Consider the following 22,817-nt stretch of genomic DNA (forward strand, 5'->3'; position numbering starts at 1 on the left):
TAAGATTTGAAATTAATTTTAAGTTTAAAATTAAAATTTGAAATTAATTTTAAGTTTAAAATTAAAATTTGAAATTAATTTTAAGTTTAAAATTAAAATTTGAAATTAATTTTAAGTTTAAAATTAAAATTTGAAATTAATTTTAAGTTTAAAATTAAAATTTGAAATTAATTTTTAAAATTAATTTTTAAGTTTAAAATTAAGCCTTATTCATCTCACCCGATCTTATCAATCGTGAATCCTATGATTTTGTGAGATGAAATTGGTTTGATGAGTTTTGGTTTAACTCAGATTCAGCTTTGGTTTCCAATAGACATTCTTGGATAAACTTCTAAGCTTGGTGAGTCACATGGACATCATTAGAAGTAACCAACCTTCGAGGTTTTCGAATAGTCCTATCCAACGGAACTTAGTACTAAATCTTGGTCTAACCGGTTAGGATTTGTAAATGCACCAGATCAAGCCATATCTTTCTAGACATGCGATGCCCAAGCTTCCTAACGTACTATCATCCAAAAACTTTACGAGTCAAGTTAAACTTGGTCTCTTTTTAACTAATCCTAATTACCTTGTTGGGTATCTTACCGGGTAGGTTAGTTTTGGAGGTGCCAGCTATTCTAGAGTCTCCCCCTGAATTATTGGCCATTAATTTAGATTTTGGTTTTAGGTTTGTGTCGATTCTTTTTATAGTTATGGTTAACTTGGTGATAATTTTGTTGATTTTTAAAATGTTTAGATTTTGAATTTGATTTAGGTTTGTATTTTGTATTTTGGTTTGGTTTATTCGATTTTATATAATATATTTTTTCTTTAGGTATATAATATTGATTAAGTCATACTTGCGTGCTCAGACACGCTTTCGGAACTCAAGCTAGATTGGTTGATTTATATTGGGTTATTAATGATTTGAAGGTTTTATTTGAATTCGACTTATATCCTAGTCCAGTTTTATTATAACATGCTTTTTGATTATTTAGGATTAAGTCTAGATTTTTTGATCTTGTTGTGAATTTTTCTAACATTTCTTTTAAGTTGTTAATCTCATTTTTTAATGATAAATTCTCCTCCTCAAGTGTTAGATCTTGAGTTGGATTTGAATTTTTGATTTGTTCCTTGAGGTTTTGATTTTCCTCAAGAAGTGATTTGTTTTCATTTTCTACTTTAGTTAATTTACTATTTAAACAGGAAATAATTCTAAAAAAATTTTTGTTTAAATTAAAATATACCACATTCGAGTCGAGTACGGACTCGTGGCTTGTTTCGGTTCGGACCCGTCTTCATCTTCGACTCGTCTTCTGTGCGAGGTGGCTCGATGTTTCTGCTCTTCTTCTTCCGATTCGTCCGAGAGTCGTCCCACGCTTTGAGTGCCTTCTTTGGTTGGCTTGGTTTGTCGAACTTGATTTTGGGCATTCGCTTGTAGTGTCCCTTTTATTGCATCCGTAGCAAGTCACGCCTTTTTCGAGGAGAACCGATCTTTGAAGGTCCTTTTGCTGAAGCTCTTTTTACTCTGGTGAACATTTTTCTTACCAAGTTCACCGGTGTTCTTCGTCTTCGTAATCTTGATGAGTCTTCTTGATTCGGGCTTGCTTTTCTTTTCTTTGGAGGAACCTGCAAATAAGGCTATACCTTTCTCGGCTCCAGCATTAGTTTGTTCGTGTAATTCCAATTCACGAAAAGTTCATCTAACTTTAACTTAGAGATTTTAGAAATTTTGTAGGCATCCACTATTGATGCCCACAAACTATTACGTGGAAAGCGCTAATGCGTACCTTATTAAGTCTCTGCTTTCCATCGATGGCCTATCGCATGGAGCCCGTTGAGGATGTCCTTGATCCTCGCGTGAAGTTGATTCGCCTTTTCACCTTCCTGCATTTTTATATTAAAATTTTATTTAAGAGCAAGTCTCGTTTGGTTACCTTGGCGTCCCCCCTCGCCGATCAACTTGTCCCACTTTTAGCGTTCTTGTGTGGACCGACTGCTTAGTTCTTCTTGCCAATCCGCATCAGAGTGTTGATTGCTTTATTTTCGTTGACGCCTTCTTCTTCAAGTCGCCGCCCACCAAGGTATTCCCGGAGGTGTCTGCAGGAATCTTGTAGGGTCTCGTAACGCTCATCCATTGGTCGAAGTCTGCTTTGAGGTAAACCTCCATGCGCTTCTTCATGGAAAGTCGTCCCGTTGAAGAGTGGATGTCGTACTTGCTGAATCCTTCTTGTTGGGACATTCAGTACAAATAACAAAAAATATCCCAAGACTTGGTCTTGGATTAGTAAAGTCTTGAGAAAAAATCTAGATTCGTGTTGCACTAATTTAAGTTAAACATACACCAGTTTTAGAATTAATTGAAAGAAAAAAATCAGATTGGTGGTTGCACCAAATCGTAGCGTCCGATACCACTTGTAAGACCGTTAGATTCGATAGAGGGGGGTGAATATCGATTCGAAAATATCGAGTATAAACGCAGCGGAAAAGTAAAATAGACACAATGGTTTTACTTCGTTCGGACTCGAAGGCCCGTGGTCCTTGACCACTTTCGTTGGGCAATCACTAGCAATTGAAATGATGATTACAAAAGAACCGTACAGGAATGCTAATGAAAAACAAATACCGACAAAAAGGGAAAAGAAGGGGCGTAGTGTCGGAGCTTTGTTGGCGTCGCACTAAACGTCGAGCAAGACAGCAGAGAAGAGTTCGATTGATTGATCAGCTCCCGGGGCTTCTTTATATCCTGCCGCCTGGATTCCTTCAGGCTCGCTGACAAATATCCAAACCGAGATGCTCACGCGTGGCTTCGACCTGGATAGAATCCCCTTCGGATCCGGTGGACTCCATCCTTTCCTCCTTCTCTGCAAACAAAGTTAGTCCGAGGCAAATATACATCCTGTATTATTAGTACGCTAAGTTCAACGGATGGATAAAAGAGTATGACTTAGATTCCGTCTTTTCCGAGACCGGAATCTAGTCACGATCTCGACTTAGACATCCGAAATGGATCTAAGCCGATCGACGCCTAATGTCCCTTCGAACGATCCTCATCCCTCCCTCCGGTGACACCTTTACTTACTTACCACCGTCCGCCCGAGCCCGGTTGACGTTGACTAGCTATCCCGGTCGAGACTAGCTAGACTTCTCGTAGCGTCCGGTCAGCCGTCGACGGACTTCTCGCTAGCGTCAGGTCAGCGCCGTCGAGCCGCTTGGACTCGCCACTTCGCGTCGCTCATCGACCTAGCTGGACTTATCCTGCACACTCGATCAGAGTGTTAGATAACAACGAACCTAACTTAACCTGATTTGTCATTCATCAAAACCTGAGTTAGACCGTTAGTGCTAACTGCACCAACAATTAGATCTTGTTTATCGAATTTATTTTTCGAGTTTGTGTTTTCTTCTTTTTCGAATTTGTGATTTGATTGTTCTTTTTGGTTAACCTAGAGTTATTTAAGGAAATAAATATTAGCTTTCCTTAAAAGGCTTTGCCTAGGCGGTGGTGGTTGCTCCCATATCCAAGAAGGTCATGTGCCTCGCCATGTAGTCCTGGAAGCCAATTTTGGAAATTAATATTTATGGAATTAATAACTTAGGTATATTTGAATCAATAGTGTTAAGTTCCGCTTGTGATTCAAATCTAAACCATTAAGAACAGATAAGTTAAATTTGGAATCAATGATGTTAAGTTCCATCTGCGATTCCTTATTTAACTTCTAAAGAACACAATAGGTTATTTAAGGAAAGGTTCGACACTTGTACAAAAATTTTTGTACAGTGGAACCGGTATGTTTTCCTAGGATTAACCAATAAGCCCGATTCTGATGTCCGAAGAGTTCTTTGAGATTGTTCATCATGTCATAAGCAGTTGGTAAATCCTGATGCTGATGTTGCAGCACATTTGACATTGAAGTCAAAATGTAATACTGCGCCATCTCATCTGCATTACCCATTTCTTATGAGCCTCAATCTCCTCTTGACTAGAATCACTATTAAGCACATTTGGGCAGACCTCCAATAGTACAAACTTATAGCCTTCAGCAGTTAGGACAATGTCCAGGTTTCTTTTCCAATCTATGTAATTGGGACCAGTAAGTTTGTTCTCTTTCAGTATAATGGCCAGTGAGTTAAAAGTCATCCTAAGAATCATAAAACAAACTTTGGTCAAGACTCTAAATTTAAAATAATATTGATTCCTCAAACAATACTATTTAAATTTACCAACACCTCAAAACATCATGAATTTTGCATGCCACGATAGTGTGGACGTATACAAAATCAAACATTTGTAAGAGGAGGTTTTACCCATTAATTTTATTCTTGTCAACCTAACTTTCTGATAAATAAAATTAATAGTTGATTTTTTCTTCGGTCGCACAAATAATAGCAGTGACTCCGATGGGGAGGATACTATTAATTGTGCCTAAGTGTATACCATTACTTGATACTTAGTCCATTAAATAGGATTGTGCCTTTTCAGATGGAGAAGATCACACGCTCCTAAATAATTTCCTATAACCATCCATAAAGGAAGTTTGATCTAGTGATCTGCAAACAAACTCATCCGATGGGGAGGGAGGCACTCAGAGCCAACACGCAAGTTTGTCGCATCACTTACAAACCAGTAATAGAGACCGTGGAATTTATTTACTAATCCCTCTCCCACTTAGTTATTTAATGTGAGGAATTTTAAACTATGCGCACACACATCACAGTAAATAAAAGCAATAAATATGAAAATTAATTTTCCAAATATTATGGTCTTTTCAGAATGCGTCCTTGGTGTAACCCTAGCGTCTTGCCATCTTTAGCTTAGCTAATCGGGTCTAGTCGCCGCATCTATCTTACTTCTTTTTCCATTGCGCCTCTGGTCCACAAATAGTACCACGCCTCGCAAGGATACGATCCGTGACAAAAATAGAATTTTACATATATCAATCCTATATTCCATAAAGGAATGTACATGTAATCTAGATCGAAGCAAAAATGTAAAATCCTAATAACTAATACAGCTCCTGCTGTATTTAATATTACAATCATGCACACACAATAAAATGCCCTTGACATGTCCAAGGGTCCAATCACACACAATATCTATAAGCCATAATAGTTGGAGTCTGCAACTACAAAGTTAGCACATCCTACTATTATCCTGCCTAAATTATGTATGACATGTGCATAATTAAACTGAAAACCAAAACACACAAAGGCAAACCCTAGCTCTGCTACCAATTGTTGGTTGTTATGCGGAATATCATACTGGTTCCCTTGTACAAAAATTTTGTATAAGTCCTGAACCTTTACTAACAACCTATTGTGTTCTTTAAAAATTAAATTAGGAATCGCAAACGGAACTTAACATTATTGATTCCAAATTTAACTTATCTGTTCTTAGTGGTTTAGACTTGGATCGCAAATGATGCTTAACATTATAGATCCAAATCCACCCATGTTACAAATTCAATTAAATATTAATTTCAGAAATCGGCTTCCAGGTTAAACATGGCGAGGCACTAGGCCTTCTTGGGTATGGGAGCATCCACCACTTCCTAGACAAAGCCTTTCAACGAAATCTAATATTTAATTTCCTTATATAACCTTAGGTTTAACCAAAAGGAACAATCGAATCACAAATTTGAAAAATAAAAAAAACACAAACTCGAATCACAAATTTGAAAACTAGAATCATATGCCTCTTGTGTTTGATATTTCAAAAACTATACAAAGAAAACTAGTATGATACAGAAAATAATTACTAGTTATACCTTTCTTTGTAAGCAACAACCTCTTAATCTTCTCTTGGTGGCCGGAGCTTGGAGGAAAAGAAAACGAAGAGATGAAGCACCTTGGTGGTCGGCGGTTTGGAGGAAAAGAAGAAGGAGGTGTTCCTTTATTTGCATCTTTTGGTGGTAGGCGGCTTGGAAACAAAAGGGATTCAGGTGTCTTTGTCTTGGTAGATCGTCGCCCATACGACGTCCAAGAAGAGGAGAGGTATACGGCAGAAGATTAAGAGATCTTTGTCTACGAAGAAAGGTACAAGTAGTTATTTTTCTGCAACACAACTAGTTTTGTTTTCTTTGTATGGATCCTGAAATACCAACACAAGAGGTTAGCGATTTCGTGTTTTCATTTTTGTGCTTCGATTTTGTGTTTCAATCTTGTGCTTTGATTGAGATCTCTGTAGTTGAACCTAAGGTTACTGTGAAAAGTTTAAATATTCAATTTCTTTGAAAGACTTTGTCTAGGAAGTGGTGGATGATCTCATAACTAAGAAGGCCTAGTGTCTCGCCAACGACCTGGAAGCCAATCCTTGAAATAGATATTTAATCAACTTCTGTAATATGGTTTAACTTCAGAAGAACACAAGGGTTGAACTTGGAATAAAGATGTTAAGTTTCGTTTCCAATCCAGGTTTAACTTTGAAGAACGAACTTGGAGTAAAAATGTTAAGTTTCGTTTTCAATCCAAGTTTAACTTCTAAAGAGCACATGAGTAGCTAGGAAAAGTTCTGTTCTTGTACAAATTTTTTTTATAGGAGAAACAGAATGGTATTCCGAGTAGCTCCCAACAATTGCACTAATATACGGACGGAGTAAAGTGTCGTGTCTTCCTCATGACTCTCTCCGGATCAGCGCAGCGCTAGTTCAGAAGACTGCCGGACGGCTCAATACAGAGCTTCAAAGATTTCTGAGCCACGTTTCAGCATCACTTCGCCAGCAGCCGACGCTATCAGAAGACAAGCGTCAGCCTCTTTACCCTGAAGTAAGGGCCCAAGGAACCGCTCTGAGCATACATTCAGCTCTTCAATCAAGTGGCCATGGACATCCCCTCGGTCTCATCCGAGACAATGATGAATGCTTTCACTTAGGCTCGCCGAGGGAGATTTTTTCTGGTAACTCATCAGGAAGTTGCCCAGGGACTTCGACCACATGCTCAAGAAGGCCAACGAGTATATCAATGTGGAAGAGGCCTAGGCGGCCAGAAGAAAGGAGGCGTCCACCTAGCATTCGGTGTCGATCGAGCGCCGACCGTCAAGCAGCCATCGGCCACCCAAAGGGTCGAGGGCTGAAGGAGCACGGCCGTACCAGGAGATCAGGGCACACGTCATACAGCATGTGGCATCCGATCGGCCTAAGGCATCGAATGGCAAGGTATGGACGCCTATGTTTTGTTCATTCCACCAGTCGGCAACGTACAACATGCGGGACTGTCGAGGACTGACACCAATCGTCAGCTGACTAACCCCAAGGGGATATCGTCGTCGATCTCCTTCTCCCGATCGGCGACAAAGGCATTGATCAATCGGGTGGCAAGAAGAAGAAAGAAGGGAGCCTGAGCGCCATTACCATCAGCAAAGGGAGGACACTGATCCCTTTAGAATCCCGACCGAGCAAAATAAGTCATTCGCTCGGGAAGAAGAAAACAAGAACAACGCTTCTCGAGGAGAGATAGGCATGATCGTCGGAGGGGCCGACCAATGGTGACTCCAACCGAGCCCGAAAGTCATACGCTCGGCGGTTGGAGATCCACATTGTGGGATGCAGCAAAGAGAAGGCCGAAGGCCCCCAGATTATCTTCGACATTAGAGACTTGGAGGGAGTAGAGATCCCTTATGATGATGCTCTGATCATCTGAGCGGTGATCTCCAACTACACCATTCACCGGACTTTCATCGACACGGGGAGTTCGGTGAACATCATCTTCAAGAAGGCATTCGATCAACTGCAGATTGATCGAAGCGAGTTGCTGCCCATGGCGACCCCGCTTTACGGATTCACAAGTAACGAAGTTTTGTCGATCAGCCAAGCAAGGTTGTCCATCTCGCTGGGAGAAGAGCCATTGAGGAGGACCCAAACCACTAACTTCATAGTGGTAGACGCACCATCGGCCTACAATGTCATCTTGGGCCGACTGGCCCTCAACGAGTTCCGGGCGGTGGTGTCAACTTACTGCCAGAAGATAAAGTTCCCAGTGGATGATCAGGTGGGTGAGGTCAAAGGCGACCAATTGGCCACTCGGCGCTGTTATGTGGAGATGGTCAAGACCGAGGCAAAGGCCGCTCGAAAGACTCCGCAACTAGAGGTAAACGGGATCACTGAAAACCTCCTACCTTGGTATACGAAGAAAAGGAGGAGGTCCAGATCCACCCCAGTTGAGCGAAGACAACAACCTTCATCGCCGCTGACTTGGAGGAGGATAAGAAGGCAGAGCTGGTCGCCTGGCTTAAACAAAACCACGACGTATTCGCCTGGTCGAGCCATGAGCTTCCCAGCATCTCCCCGAGTGTGGCTCAGCACGAGCTTCATGTCCGACTGGATGCTCGGTCGGTGAAGCAAAGGAAAAGGGATTTCAGCACGGAGTAGAACGTGATCATCTGGGCAGAGATAGAGAAGCTACTGAAGGTCGGCCATATTAGGTAAGTCCAATTCCTGAGCTGGCTAGCCAATGTTGTGCTAATCTCCAAGTCGGGCAACAAATGGCGAGTCTGCATCGACTTCGTGATTTAAACAAGGTGTGCCCAAAGGACTTCTATCCGTTGCCCAGGATAGACCAAATGATGGACTCGACGGCGGGCTGCGAGCTAATCTGCATACTCGACGCGTATCAAGGGTACCACCAAGTGTTGCTCGCCCGCGAGGACTAGGAAAAGGTCAGATTCATTACAGCCGATGGAACATATTGCTACAACGTCATGCCGCTCAGACTAAAGAACGCTGGAACCACTTACCAGAAGCTGATGAACAAGGTGTTCCGACGGTAGATCGGTCGTAATATGGAGGTATACGTCGTTGAAATACTAATTAAATCCCTCCGAGTTGTTGACATATGCGTAGATATCAACGAGACTTGTTGGATGCTAAGGATATATGGAATAAAGTTGAACCCGAGCAAGTGTCTGTTCGGTGCAAAGAGAGGTCGTTTCCTAGGCTACATAGGCACTGAGTGGGGCATCGAAGCCAATCCCAGCAAGGTCCAAGCTTTGCAAGACATGCCTCCGCCTCGGAACTTAAAGGAAGCTTTGAGGCTAACCGGTCGAATCACGGCTGATCTGGTGGTAAGGACGGGGAACCCTCATTGGCGAGAGGTTAACGACACGTGGAGGTCAACGGTCAAGGTGGTCAACACCAAGGTCGTGCCGAGCAGACTGGCCGACCACGCGCCCGGTCCGGGTCTCCCAGGCGACCGGACAAAAGACAACCCGACCATGGGGCGGGTTTCCGATGCTCAAGGTAAAAGAGTATTTAAGCCGAGCGGCTAGGACAGTAATCTGCAATCCCAGCCGAGCACGTAAATAGGGCTTCTTGGAGGACATGAGCGCCGAGCGGCCGTTCCGCTCGGCTCAGGGCCGATAAACAGCATGGTCGCCAGCTGGAGCGGACAGAATATCGTACGGTAGAAGCTTCCACCGTCACATCCGGGATATGCTCGGACAATTGCGGAATGGCATCAGGCGTACTTTTCTGACACAACCCTATTGAGGTATGTTTGGGGAAGCTTGCATGCATCAAGAAGCGTGTTCGCGCCTCCCCGGGGTCCTATATAAGGACCCCCAGAGTTCGACAGAGGTATGCAATCTTGATCATTGTAGCCACAGTAACGTTACTCTGCTTCTTCGTGGCCTGACTTGAGCGTCGAAGGGTCGTCGCCGGGAAACCCCTCTCGGCTCGGCAGGATCAAATTGGCGCCGTCTGTGGGAACGCACCTGAATCTGAGCCTAGAAGATGGAAGAAGTTGGACGTCAACTCCTGGTAACGCTCTCTCCTGAGGAGCTCGAAGCACTCATTCAAGCGCGAGTCGCAAAGATGGTTGAGCAACAGCAGAAGGCTCAAGCAGAAAGGATAACGCAGCAGGCCGCATCCGCCTCTGGAGGCCGAGCGGCAATGGAGGACCGACCGAAACAATATTCTACGTGGGCTCAGAATAAGGGGCAGACCGGCACACCAGGAGACACGTCGGCCGCCCCTATTCCATTCCATCGAGCACTATTCCAGACGCCATCAGAATTGGCCCAAGCCAACCAGGGATCATCCGACAAGGCGCCTATCCGTGACGCTAAGAAGGGCAAGGCACCCCGGACGGATTCATCCCCCGAGCGGATCAATCGGCAGTTTTCCGACGCCATCCTGAGAGACCCACTACCGAAGCATTATGCACCTCCGGCGATCGGAGAATACAACGGGACCACCAACCCGGATGACCATCTGGGTAAGTTCGACAACACCGCCACTTTACATCAATATACGGATGGGGTGAAGTGCCGAGTGTTCCTCACTACCCTTTTTGGGTCGGCACAACGGTGGTTCCGGAGGCTGCCGGACGGATCAATAACAAGCTTCAAGGAGTTCCGCACAGCTTTTCTCCACCACTTCGCGAGTAGCAGACGCTATCAAGAAACCAGTGTTAGCCTATTCACCATCAAACAAGGACCGAGGGAATCACTCCGAGCCTACATCCAGCGCTTCAACCAGGTGGTCATGGACATCCCGACGGCCACCTCGAAAACTATGATGAATGCATTTACACAGGGGCTTGCGGACGGGGATTTCTTCCATGTGCTCGTCAGAAAGTTGCCTCGCAGCTACGACCACATGTTGAACAAGGCCAATGAGTACATCAACGTGGAGGAAGCTCAGATGGTGAGGAAAAAGGATGCACCAGCCGAGCCACCAGTCCCTATCGAGCGGAAGCCACCTTCCAATTATCAACCGCCAAGAGGACCCCGCGCAGAGATGGCTCATTCCCATCAGCAAGCGAGGTGGCACGCCATTCAACAAGTAGCGACCGATCGGCCTAAGCCAAAAGGGAAGGTATGGACTCCCATGTTTTGCTCACTCCACCAATCCGCAACTCACAACACCCGCGACTGTCGGAGCCTCCCCCCGATCACCCATCTTATGCCAAGGAGCTATCGTCGTCGATCACCTTCGCCGAATCAGCGACATCGACATCAGAGCCCTGGTCGGCATGTAGAGAGAAGATCCCCCGAGCGGCAACATCACCAGCAGCCCAGGAGTCAACCTCGGGCATCGCATGAACGACCCCGACCATCCGCTCGGGAGGAAGAGAACAGAGGAAATGCCTCGAGGGGCGAGATCAACATCATCACTGGAGGGCCGACCGGAGGTGATTCCAACAGGGCACGGAAGGCGCACGTCAGGCAGCTGACGATCCGTGTGGTGGGCTGCAGCCAGGAGCGGGAGAATGGGCCCGAGATTAGCTTTGGACCAAGGGACCTCGAGGGAGTCGAAGTCCCACATGATGACGCCCTCATCATCCGAGCGGTAATAGCTAACTATACTATTCACCGCATATTTATTGATACAGGCAGCTCGGTCAACATAATTTTCCGAAGTTTTTTCGGTCGGACAAGTCCGGCTAGCTATCTCGTTGGGGGAGGAGCCACTCAGAAGAACGCGGACCGCCAACTTCATCGTGGTCGACGCTCCCTCGGCGTACAATGTTATCCTGGGGCGACCGGCTCTCAACGAATTCCGAGCGGTCGTTTCAACCTTCTGCCAGAAGATCAAATTCCCGGTGGAAGACCAAGTTGGGGAGGTCCGAGGAGATTAGCCTGTTGCTTGGCGATGCTATGTAGAGATGGTCCGAGCCGAGGCTAAATCTGTTCGAAAAGTGCCACGAGTCGAGGTAAACGCTATAACCGAAAAGCCACCTTCCCTAGTTTATGAAGAAAAGGAGGAGGTACAGATCCACCCTGCCCGACCGGAGGCCACTACTATCATAATAGCCGACCTGGAAGCAAGACAGAAAGAGAAGCTGATCGGATGCCTCCAGAAAAATTGCGACATTTTCGCTTGGTCAACCCATGAGCTGCCAGGAGTCTTGCCGAGCATAGCGCCGCACGAGTTTCACGTCCGACCGGATGCACGGCCGGTAAAGCAAAGGAAGAGGGACTTCAGTGCCGAACAGAATATCATCATCCGGACGGAGGTGGAGAAGCTCTTGGAGGTCGGCCACATACGGGAGGTGCAGTTCCCGAGCTGGCTCGCAAATGTGGTGCTGGTCTCCAAACTGGGCAACAAGTGGAGAGTCTGCATCGACTTCCGAGATCTGAACAAGGCATGCCCAAAGGATTTCTACCCCTTGCCCCGAATCGATCAACTGGTAGACTCAACGATCGGATGCGAGCTGATATGCATGTTGGATGCATCAGGGCTACCATCAAGTGCCGCTCGCCCGAGAAGACCAAGAGAAAGTCAGTTTCATCACTGCAGACGGCACTTACTGTTACAACGTGATGCCGTTCGGACTGAAGAACGCAGGAGCTACCTATCAGCGGCTGATGAATAAGGTATTCCGGGAGCAGATCGGGCACAACTTGGAAGTGTATGTGGACGATATACTTATCAAATCCTTTCGAGCGACGGACCTTTATGCGGATTTGGAAGAAACTTTCCAGACACTGAGGAGATTTGGGCTACATTGTAACCGAGCAGGGCATAGAAGCGAACCCCAGCAAGGTAAAAGCATTGCAAGATATGCCTCCTCCCAGAAACCTTCGAGAAGTACAACGCCTCACCGGTCGGATAACGGCGCTATCACGATTCATCTCTCGAACGGCCGACCGAAGCTTCCCATTTTTCAAGATTCTACGCAAGGCTACCAAGTTTCAATGGGATGAGGAGTGCGATCGGGCGTTCGAGGAGCTGAAGACTTATCTCAATTCTTTACCCGTGCTGGCCAAACCGGCTATAGGAGAGCCGCTCCGTATTTACTTGTCTTCGACCAAGCATGTTGTGGGCTCGGCATTAGTAAGGCCGAACGGCGAAGAGCAGCCCATGTACTTTTTAAGCCACATTTTAAAGGATGCTGAAGTTCGCTACACTGGTCTCGAGAAATTGGCTTTTGCCTTGATCCTCGCCGCGCGGAGATTGCGCCCTTATTTCTTGGCGCATGCAATATCATGATGACGAACAGCCCGCTGGGAAGAGTGCTCCTGAATCCAGAAGCGTCCGGGTGGCTCATCAAGTGGACAACGGAGCTGAGTGAGTTCGACATTCAATATCAACCCCGCTCAGCGATTAAGGCTCAGTCCTTGGCAGATTTTGTGACAACCAATAATGAAGCGGAGTACGAAGCCCTAATAGCCGGCCTACAGGCCGCGCGGTACGTGGGAGCCAGTCGGGTGACTCTGTTCTCAGACTCCCAGTTGGTCGCTCAGCAACTCTCAGGGTCCTTCGAGATAAACAACGCGAGACACAGGCTCTATGCGGAGGCATTTGAAAAGCTCAGGACCAACTTCGTAGAAGTTGTCATACAGAAGATCCCTCGAGCCGAGAACCAGTCTGCGGACGAGTTAGCCAAGCTTGCCAGTTCGATATCGCCGGTCGTCATCCAGCAACCAATCGAGCAAGTGTCTTTGGTGGTGCACATCGACCGGATGAAAGGTCTCACATTCCCGAGCGATTGGAGGACATCCATAATTGAATTTTTGCGATCGGAGTCCACGCCGTCCGATCGGGAGGAAGCCCAACTATTGAGGAGAAGAGCCGGCCGATTCACGCTCATCGGGAAGCAACTCTACAAAAAGGCATTCTCCCAACCGCTGCTAAAGTGCGTCAGCTCGGAGGACGCAGAGTACATTCTCCAAGAGGTACACCAAGGATCTTGCGGGGGTCATCCGGGCGATTGGTCTTTGGCTAGGAAGATCCTGCTGGCCGGATACTTCTGGCCAACTCTACAGGAAGACGCCGCTTGGACTGTCGTTACCTGCCTCTCTTGTCAAAGGTACCACAATTTCTCTCATAGGCCTACGACGGAAATGAAGGCGTCCATAGTATCCTGCCCATTTGACCAATGGGGCATGGATATCGTCGGGCCTTTCCCCATGGCGACCGGTCAGCGGAGGTTCCTACTAGTGGCAGTCGACTACTTCTCCAAATGGGTCGAAGCCGAACCACTAGCCAAGATAACCGAGCTTTAAATGTCCTGCCTGCTTACAGATGAAGCACTTGCCCTTCGGCTTCTTCATTCCAGCTTTAAATCCCGTACTCTGAGATTTATTCACTTTCTTTGCTGAACCAGCTTGTTTCTTCTTCTTCTTTCCTTTCGGTTTAGAAGTAGAACCATTTTCAGCATAGTGAATTTGAGCATTGTGACGAAATAATCCTTCTGCTGCTTGAAGTTCTGTCAGTAGTTCCGCTAATGAATAAATCCTCTTATTCATATTATAGTTCAGGCGAAACTGCTCAAAACTTCTAGGTAGCGTTTGGAGGATCATATCGATCTGGGTTTCCCCATCAATTTCTCCTCCAAGGATCTGTATCTCGTTCAGGAGTACCCTCTTGCATGGTGGCTGTCATTATCTTTCTCATGGCTTCTTGCCTAGAAGCCCTATCCTGATGACCAAAGAGTTCCTTGAGATTGTTCATAATATCATAGGCTGTTGGTAAATCTTGATGCTGATGTTGCAATACATTGACATTAAAGCCAAAATGTAACACCGCGCCATCTCATCCGCTTACCCATTTCCTATGATATTCAATCTCCTCTTGGGTAGATTCACCAAGAGGTTCATCAGAGGCACCCACCAAGACATATTTATAGCTTTCAGAAGAACAATGTCCGTGTTTCTTTTCCAATCTATGTAATTTGGTCCAATAAGTCTATTCTGAAGTATAATGGACATGGGTTGAAAGACATCCTAAGAATCACAAATAACTTTTGGTCGAACTCTAAATTTAGAATAATATTGATTCCTCAAACAATACTATTTTAAATTAACCAACACCTCATAACACCGTGAATTTTGTATGCCACGTTAGTGTGGACGTATACAAATTCAACATTTGTAAAAGGAGGGTTTTAACCCATTAATTTTATTATCTTGTCAACCTAACTTTTTGACAAATAAAAATAATAGTTGGTATCATTTGGTCACACAAATAGTGACTCCGTTGGGGAGGATACTATTAGATGTGTCTAAGTGTATACCATTACTTGACACTAAGTCCATTAATAAGATTATGCCCTTCCGTTGGGGAAGATCACACGCTCTTAATTAACTTCCATAGTCATCCAGTCCGTTCTAGTGATCCGCAAACAAGCTCATCCGTTATGGAGGAAGGCACTCAGAGCCAACGCGCAAGCTTGTTTACATCACTTACAAACCAGTAATGGAGACCATGGGATTTATTTAAAAATCCCTCTCCCACTTAGTTATTTATAAATGAGGAATTTTAACTATGCTAGCCTACTTAAACTTGTAAACTAACATGCACACACAGCACAATATAAAAGCAATAAATAGAAAATTTAATTTTCAACTATTATGGCTTTTATCTCTAATTGTCCTCCGTGTGTTGTCATCCCAAGCTGCTGCCATATTTGGCCACCGCCACCGGGTCTAGCTGTCGTATTTCCGTTGCGCCTCTGGTCCTTAGAAGGTTCCACGCTTTGCAAGATTCGATCCGCGACATAAATAGAATTTTACATTTTTGATCCTATATTCCATAAAAGGAATGTACATGTATCTAGATCAAAAATAAAATCCTAATAAAACTAAATACAGCTCCTGCTGTATTTTAATACACACACATTAAATGCCCTTGACATGTCCAAGGGTCCAATCACACACATAATAACTAAAAGCCATAATAGTTGGATCCTGCATCCACAAAGTTAGCACATCCTATTATTATCACCTAATCAATTATGATGACATTGTGCATAAATTAAACTAAATACCAAATACAGTGGTAGATATGGATGCTCATAAACCTAAATCATGATCATGAACATAAAGCATAAGAAATCCGATCTTTTCTTTATGACTGATCGGTCTAAAAAGCTAATGTGTTAATATTTTAATATTAAACAATATACGATTTATAAAATTACACTTACCATCTAACTATTCTTTTGTTTGGTTTTGAATCTCCTGAGACTTAACACGTTCGCCTCAAGTTTCCAGTTATTAATTCCATTAAATATTAATTTCCATAAAAGGTTCCCAGTACTGACGTGGCGAGGCACATGGCCTTCTTGGATATGGGAGCAACCACCACCGACTAGACAAAACCTTTAATAGAAAGCTAATATTTAATTTCCTAAAATAACTTTAGGTTAACCAAAGAGAACAATCAAATCACAAGGAAAGAAAGAAACAAAAGAACACAACTTCGAAAAAACATATTCGAAATACTAGAACGTAAGCCTCTTGTATTTGGTATTATTTACATAAATAACTAGCATGATGCGGAAATAGAAATTACTAGTTATACCTTGTAGAAAAAACCTCTTGATCTTCTACCGTATTCCTCTTCTAACCTCGGACGTTGTGTGGGCAATGGTCTTCCAAGATGAGAAACCACCAACCACCTTCTTCTCCTCCAAGCAAGGTTCGGCCACAAAAGAAAAGCTTTACCAAGGAGAAAAACCAAAATACTAACCAAGCTCCAAGAGATGCTAGCTTTCTCTCCTTCTTCTTCTTCTTCTCCGAGTAGTATCCGGCCACCACAAGAACTCCAAGGGAGAGGGAGAGGTTCGGCCACCACAAGAGGAAGAGAAGGAGATGATGGCCGGCCACACCAAGGAACAAAAGAGGGAGAGAAATAATAGATGTTGTGTCTTGTGAAGGCACCCTCACCCCTTCTTTTATATTCCTTGGCCTAGGTAAATTAGGAAATTTAATTACAATAAATTTTCCTTAATTTCCTTGACATGATTTAATTGAGAAAAATAAAATAATATTTCCCAATTAAACAATGATGGCCGGCCAAATCAATAGGAAGCAAATTGGACAAGTTTCAATCAACAATTAAAACTTTCCTAATTTGTTTCCGAAAATTTTAAAAAAATAAAATTTCTCTTTAAAAATCTCTTCATGGTTAATAAAAGGAAATATCTATAATTTTAATTTTATTAACATGTGAATAATTTTAAAGAGAAAATAAAACATCTCTCCAATCTACAAATAAGGAAAGAGATCTAATCTCTTTCTTTAATCTTTTGTAAATCTTTTACAAGAGAGATATTTTAATTTTAATTTCTCTTTTAAATTAAATCTTCCACATAATAATAAACATTAAAATTAAATTTTCTTTTAATTAATTATGGCCGGCCGCTTGGGTCGGCCACCTTAAACCCAAGCTTAGGCCGGCCCTAGCTTGGTTCCCAAGCTAGCTTGGCCGGCCCCCTTTAGGTGGGTATAAAAGGTGGGTATATGTGGGTATAGTACTCTATAAATAAGAGGCTACGATAGGGACCGAGAGGAGGAATTGGTTTTGGTCTCCTGATAAAATTAAGCATCTCATGTTCGCCCCAAACACACAACTTAATTTTATCAATGATAATTCATTCCACTAGAGAACTATCATTGAACTACCGCACCAATCCCAAATTACATTTTTGGGCTCCTTCTTATTATGAGTGTGTTAGTCTCCCTGTGTTTATGATATCGAATGTCCACTAATTAAGTGAGTTACTGACAACTCATTTAATTAATATCTAAGTCCAAGAGTAGTACCACTCAACCTTATTATCATGTCGGACTAAGTCCACCTGCAGGGTTTAACATGACAATCTTTATGAGCTCCTCTTGAGGACATTATCAACCTAGTATCACTAGGACACGGTTTCCTTCTATAATCAACAACACACACTATGAGTGATACCATTTCCCAATTTATCGGGTTTATTGATTCATCGAACTAAATCTCACGCATTGATAAATTAAAGAAATAAATATCAAACATATATGCTTGTTATTATATTAGGATTAAGAGCACACACTTCCATAATAACTGAGGTCTTTATTCCTTTATAAAGTCAGTATAAAATGAACGACTTCAAATGGTCCTACTCAATACACTCCGAGTGTACTAGTGTAATTATATAGTCAAGATAAACTAATACCTAATTACACCACGACCTTCTAATGGTTTGTTCCTTTCCATTCGGGTCGTGAGCTACTGCTTATAATTTATAAGGTACTGATAACATCTTCTGTATGTGACACCACATACTATGTTATCTACAATATAAATTAAATGAACAACTACAAACAAATGTAGATAATTAGACCAAATGTGATTCTTTATTCATAATGAATGTTTACAAAGCTTAGGCTTTGATACACCCAACAATCTCCCACTTATACTAATGACTAAGCGCCATATCTTCTACCATACATCCGATTCCCATTCCTCCACATGCCGATCGAAAGCTGGAAGGGCCTTAGTGAAAGGATCTGTGTTAGCCGATGCAATCTTGGCGATGACAACTTCTCCTCGCTCACGATATCTCGGATCGTGGTACTTTTACTCGCCTTATGAGCTCGTGGTTCCTTCGAGTTTGCAATTCACCGCTATTATCACAATAAATTGTGATGATCTTGGGCAAACCAGAATCACATCTAAGTCCATTAGAAAGTTCCCGAGCCATACTGCTTCTTGAGGCTGCCACATACTCGACTTCCATGGTTGAGTCCAAACGCATCTTAACACTCCTCCATGAAATGGCTCCACCTCCTAAAGTAAACACATAGCCTGATGTAGACTTACTATTGTCCCTATCTCGATTGAAAATCCGTGTAACCCACAGGGAGCAAATCATCCGCTTGGTAAACTAGCATATAATCCCTAGTCCTTCTCGTACTTTAATATATGCTTACCGCAGTCCAATGTCCTTGTCTAGGGTTACTCTGCTGACCATGCCTATGGCAAAACAGATATCGGGTCTCGTACATACATTAGGCTTCCCACACCAAGCATAAGGAACCGCTTTCATGTCCTCTATCTCTTTGATGTCTTGGAGACATCTCTTTAGATAGAGCTACTCCATGTCTAAAAGGTAAGAAACCTTTCTTGAGTCTTGCATGCTAAAACGAGCAAGGATTGTATCTATATATGAAGCTTGGGATAGACACAACATTCTTTTCTTGCGATCCCTTATAACTTTGATCCCAAGAATGTGCACATTCTCCTAAGTCCTTCATATCAAATTGTTTGGACAACCATACCCTTACGTCCGATAATACCTTGACATTGTTGCCAATTAACAAAATATCATCTACGATAGTACAAGAAATACCACCACGTTCCATTACACTTCTTATATATACACAAGACTCATCCTCAAATCCATATGATCGATTACTTCATTAAACCGGATGTTCCAAGACTGAAGTGCTTGATCCATAAATGGACCGATTGAGCTTGCATACTAGATGCTTTTCCTTTTTCAATAAATCCTTCTAGTTGCTTCATATGGATGTTCTTCAAGACTTCCATTAAGGAAAGCTGTCTTGACATCCATTTGCCAAATCTCATAATCCATATGAGAAAGAATGGATAAGAGAGTATGTCAGATGTACAGCAAGCATGACTAGGTGAAAAGGTTTCATAATTGATTCCTCTTTCCGAGTGTACCCTTTCGCAAAAGCCTAGCTTAGAGGTTTCTACCTTCGTCGTCCCTCTTTCCTTTTTATAGATCCACTTGCATCCAACGGCTTTTACACCATCGTGGTTCTCACAAGCCACCTTATTAGGTACATGGACTCTATTTCATTCATCGTCTTTTGCCAAGATCGTCGATCTATATCTTGGAGTGCATACTTCTCGTAAGGATCGGAGTTGTTTACGGGATCAAGTCCAAGACTCTCCCAAAACATGAATCTTTCAGTTCACAACCCTCCCACTACGACGAGGCACTATCTGTGGTTGTGTATCGTGTGTGACACGTTGCAGCCTCTTGTGGTACTTCATCTTGTCTTGTACTGAAGTAGACATGTCCTCTCTAAGTTCTTCTAAAACAACTTTACTATCGGGCTTGTGATCCATTATATAGTCTTCTTCTAAAAGCCGGCATTGGTGCTAACAATGACCTTCCGGTCTTTAGGACTATAAAATAAACCACCTTCGTTCCTTTGGGATATCCTACAAACACGCCAACTTCTGACGAGATTCTAACTTATCAAGATCTGGTTTCAGCACATGTGCCGGACTACCCCAAATCCGAATATGTCTTAGACCGGTTTTCGCCCATTCCACAATTCTATGGGAGTAGAAGAAACCGATTTAGAAGGTACTAAGTTCGTAACCTATTGTTTCCAGAGCATATCCTCAAAACGAATTTGTAATCTGAATAACTCATCATCGATTTAACCATTTCCATAAGAGTCCTATTCCTTCGCTCTGCTACACCATTCTGTGGGGTGTTCCAGTGCATAATTGGGATTGAATCCGACCTCCGATAAGTAATTCCTAAACTCTCCTAAGAGGTATTCGCCACCACGATCGATCGTAGTGTCTTGATACTTTACCTAATCGCTTCTCCACATCAGCCTTGTATTCTTTGAACTTGTCAAAGCACTCGGACTCAGCGCATTAGGTAAATGTATCCATATCTTGAATAATCGCCCATGAAAGAGACAAAATATTCAAAACCTCCTCTTGCCCGGACAGACATAGGACACACAAATCTGAGTGAACCAACTCTAACACTTCTTTAGCTCTATACCCTTGGCCTTGAACGGCCTCTTGGTCATTTTACCTTCTAAGCAAGATTCACAAGTTGGAAAATTTTCCAACTCTAATGAACTCAAAGTCCATCGGCTATAAGCCTCTGAATCCTACTTAAATTAATATGACCAAGTCTTAGATGCCAAAGATATGCTTGGTTCATTTCGAAGGTTCTTTTCCTTATTAGAATTAGAAGATGAGTTATAAATTTCCATGTTCTTTGTGGAAGAAATTAGATTTTAAAAATACTAAAATGTTGCTAACTTCTTGTATGATTTTTTATTTCTTTTAATAAAACTCACATTGATCGTGTATATTCACATTCCTATTGAAACCTATAACATAAAAATCTCTAATCATAACAATTTCTTTAAACCAAATAGATAAGATAAAACTGAAGTCATTCTCAACAACATTTAGTAGCTTCATGTTGGATGATTTCTCCTTCAGATAGTCGTCGCGTTTCCTGGAACCCCTGCAAGGAATTGCAGACATGATCAGTGGCTCCCGTATCTACACACCAGGTGCTTGTAGATAACACCGCTAAACATGTTTCAACAACTAGAGTATGAGATATACCTTTGTTTTGGTTCCTACGAGGACAGTCCGCCTTCCAATGTCCTGCCTGCTTACAGATGAAGCACTTGCCCTTCGGCTTCTTCATTCCAACTTTAACTGAGATTTATTCACTTTCTTTGCTGAACCTTGTTTCTTCTTCTTCTTTCCTTTCGGTTTAGAAGTAGAACCATTTTCAAGATAGTGAATTTGAGCATTGTGACGAATAATCCTTCCGCTGCTTGAAGTCAAGAGTTCCGCTAATGAATAAACCCTCTTATTCATATTATAGTTCAAACACTGCTCAAAACTTCTAGGTAGCGCTTGGAGGATCATATCGATCCGGGTTTCCCATCAATTTCTCCTCCAAGGATCTCTATCTCATTCAGATAAGCCATCATCTTTAGGATATGATCCTCAGGAGTACCCTCTTGCATGGTGGGTGTCATTATCTTTCTCATGGCTTTTGCCTAGAAGCCCTATCTTGATGACCAAAGAGTTCCTTGAGATTGTTCATAATATCATAGGTCGTGGTAAATCTTGATGTCGATGTTGCAATACATCGACATTGAAGCCAAAATGTAACACCGCGCCATCTCATCCGCTTACCCATTTCCTATGATATTCAATCTCCTCTTGGGTAGATTCACCAGAGGGTTCATCAGGGCAATCAGTCACCAAGATATTTATATAGCTTAGAAGAACAATGTCCAGTTTCTTTCCAATCTATGTAGTTTGGTCCAGTAAGTCTATTCTGTTGAAGTATGATGGACAGTTGAAAGACATCCTAAGAATCACAAATAACTTTTGGTCGAACTCTAAATTTAGAATAATATTGATTCCTCAAACAATACTATTTTAAATTAACCAACACCTCATAACACCGTGAATTTGTATGCCACGTTAGTGTGGACGATACAAATTCAACATTTGTAAAAGGAGGGTTTTAACCCATTAATTTTATTATCTTGTCAACCTAACTTTTGACAAATAAAATTATAGTTGGTATCATTTGGTCAAACAGTGACTCCGTTGGGAGGATACTATTAGATGTGTCTAAGTGTATACCATTACTTGACACTAAGTCCATTAATAAGATTATGCCCTTCCGTTGGGGAAGATCACACGCTCTTAATTAACTTCCTATAGTCATCCACAAACAAGCTCATCCGTTATGGAGGAAGGCACTCAGAGCCAACGCGCAAGCTTGTTTGCATCACTTACAAACCAGTAATGGAGACCATGGGATTTATTTAAAAATCCCTCTCCCACTTAGTTATTTATAAATGAGGAATTTTAACTATGCTAGCCTACTTAAACTTGTAAACTAACAGGACAATATAAAAGCAATAAATAGAAAATTTAATTTTCAACTATTATGGCTTTTATCTCTAATTGTCCTCCGTGTTGTCATCCCAAGCCTGCCATATTTGGCCACCGCCCCCGGGTCTAGTCGTCACATCCATCTTGCTCCTAGTTCGCTACGCCTCGTCCTTAGAAGGTTCCACGCTTGCAAGATTCGATCCATGACATAAATAGAATTTTACATTTTGATCCTATATTCCATAAAAGGAATGTACATGTATCTAGATCAAAAATAAAATCCTAATAAATACAGCTCCTGCTGTATTTTAATACAATCATGTACACACATTAAATGCCCTTGACATGTCCAAGGGTCCAATCACACACATAATAACTAAAAGCCATAATAGTTGGATCCGATCCACAAAGTTAGCACATCCTACTATTATCCCGCCTAAATTATGTATGACATATAATTAAACTAAATACCAAATA

This window comes from Zingiber officinale, chromosome 2A (assembly GCF_018446385.1).
Source record: "Zingiber officinale cultivar Zhangliang chromosome 2A, Zo_v1.1, whole genome shotgun sequence".
Lineage (NCBI taxonomy): Eukaryota > Viridiplantae > Streptophyta > Magnoliopsida > Zingiberales > Zingiberaceae > Zingiber > Zingiber officinale.